We start from the raw sequence: 2,797 nt of genomic DNA, 5'->3' as shown, positions 1-2,797 counted from the left end.
CGCTCCACAGCTATGCAACTCAGCAGCTCAACAGCTCAGCAGCTCATCCGCTCAGCTGCTCATCAGCTCAGCTGCTCATCAGCTCAACAGCTCAGCAGCTCATCAGCTCAACAGCTCCGTAATGAGCTGATGAGCTGCGTTATTTTGATTCGAACCGATCCGAATCCGCTCACTATAATGAAGCGATTCGAATGAACAGCTCATGAGCGGATGGCACTAGGGATTGCATTACCGTGCCAAAATTTCAAAAACCGATTATTCGGTAATAAACATTTCATTACCGGTAAAACCGGTAAATTATCGGTAAAACATACTTTGAAACAAAACCATTTTCTTGAAGAAACGGCTTTTATTGATTATGATCAGTTTACAAGAAAACATTTTGCAGGATTTTGCAACTTAGTTTGTTGTTTGAATTAATACTAAGGGACACAAATAATGTTAATTTTGTCATCTTCTAATCTAAATCGGATCTCATTAGGGGAAATCAGGGTAAAACCGACACCCTAAGGATTTTCACATATTTCCAAGACATCCCATGTTCCTCCGACTTCAAATCGTTACAGAACCTCTCTTCAACTATTCATGAACTATTCTACAGTACAGTTTTGAGTAGAAGAATAGAACTCGAGTTTTGATAGAACACAAAAAACCTTAACCATTAGAGAAACGAATGTAAACTTGTTACAATAAGCAGTTGATGGACTAATTCGTACTCCTGATCCGGAGTAAACACGTGAGTTTTGATTCCAGCTTGGGTGAGCAATCACGGGGGTTGTGCCGATGAGCGTTGAAGCTCTTCCATGCTTTTTTGATGACAAGCCCTGTTCAACGTTGGTCTTGGCTGTTTTATCAATCCAGTTCTGTCGTTTTGTCTTCCAAATATAAACACAAGACATCTACAAAAAAAAACGATCGGTCGTCAGTTCAATAGTCAGGGCCCTCATTGACCATCTTTGTGTTGTTACAGAATAACTACGTCCACGCAACAATCATCAGCGATGGAGATCGATCCACGGTCGAAAAAAGATCGATTCATCCATACAACTGCTCTGCTCCGCAAGACACATCGGGCTGCTGTTCTATAAATAACTCAGCAATGAACAATCAATTGTCTCCGCTGTCCGGTCTAACTGGATAATGAAAGAACACATAGAAAACTCTTACGCCTAAATGGCTACTGTGTAAATGTGTACCTAATGAAATGATATAGAAGTGAATACTCTAAACGCCGAAAAAATGGCAACTGTGTAATGTGCTCATTATAGATATGATGAACATGTGACATGTACACGATTAAAATTCGGCTCTGTTACAGCTAAAATGTTAATGAGCCTAAAATAAAGGGGATAAAGAAAAATCTACAAAAAGCAAGGACGCATTTTTCCTGTCAGTGGAACACAAACCAGGTGTCGCTTTTACCCTGACTGAAGGTGTCGGTGTTACCCCGAATGGGCTCGAAATTTCAAAACAACGTTAGCCATCATCGATAATCAACAAAACCCCCTACCGTCTCATAAAATACACTGAACAATGCTCTAAGATGAATTAAGCTCACAGAAGTATCGAATTTTCCAAAATTTTCCGACTAGCGAAATTTTACACGGACTAACTCCTGTTTGCTGACCGGTCCTGTTGTGTTGTTTGTTTTGACAGTAAAGCGACTTCCGCAGCTGTAGGGTGAATCGGAACGTAGAAAATGACAAGAGTGTACAGGGAAATCGGAAAATTTGCCAAAAATGTCTTTTAATTGGAAAAATCAGGAGGTGTCGGGTTTACCCTGATATCCCTCTACCGAAATTTCCAGAAGAGGAAAACGGACGTTCAGAGTCCAAGAATGTTGGGCGTACAGTACGAAGAGCATCGAATATCATTGCCATGTATTTGCCTCTGATGCCCTCTGTACGAAAAGATGTCCGAGGATTTTCATCAATCCGTTTATAGACTTTGTGCTTGGGCTGGACGTTGATACCTTTGATTGCTGCAATCGACAAGTTTTTCCTTGATGCTCAACAGATTCTGCATCTTCAGTGGGTTTTTTCCCCCCTGCTATCCAGCTACTGAACCAATACCATAATCATCAAATTTAATCAAATCACGAACGATTTAAAATGCCTGCTTGTTCAATGCAGTCCGTGAAGTTTGATAAAAGACGCCAAAGTCATCATCAATTGTGCCACGACCACGAGCAGAATGCAGATAGCTGTTCTAGCATAAATTGCAATCCGACGATTCTACAGTAATATTTCAAAGCGGCATAATGGCGAATATTATTTATGATGTAAAAATTAAAATTACCGAAATTACCGGTTATGGATTGTAAAATTACCGGTAATTCGGTAGTTGAAAATTTCCCGGTATTACCGGTAAAACCGGTAACGGTAAAACCGGTTAACAATCCCTAGATGGCACATCTCTAGAATCAACATCATTTCGAAGCCTGCTGCTATCAGTGAAAGCGCCGCAAGCTGCTGCGATTTAGCAGTGGCATTCATGTTTGTTACGGCATAAATTCATCTCGCATACACGCCACAAAATGTTGCAGGACCGTTGACATGATTCTGCCGTTTCTGTCCCTACCTATCGTGACGTTTGTCATGTAGTGCTCTGAAGAGTAACGGGAAACGCGTGACTGAGTATGCACACATTGGCATCCTGAAAAATCGTTGAAACTGTTTGAATGCAGGGTACGTTTATGACAAGGTAGCCTGGACTCGAAGTATGTAGGACACGATTCACTTATACACTCTCAACTATGACATCTTAGCTTTGACGAAAAGCAGCGATTGCAAAGCAA

This window comes from Toxorhynchites rutilus, chromosome 3, assembly GCF_029784135.1.
Source record: "Toxorhynchites rutilus septentrionalis strain SRP chromosome 3, ASM2978413v1, whole genome shotgun sequence".
NCBI lineage: Eukaryota > Metazoa > Arthropoda > Insecta > Diptera > Culicidae > Toxorhynchites > Toxorhynchites rutilus.
This window is presented reverse-complemented; position numbering follows the sequence as displayed.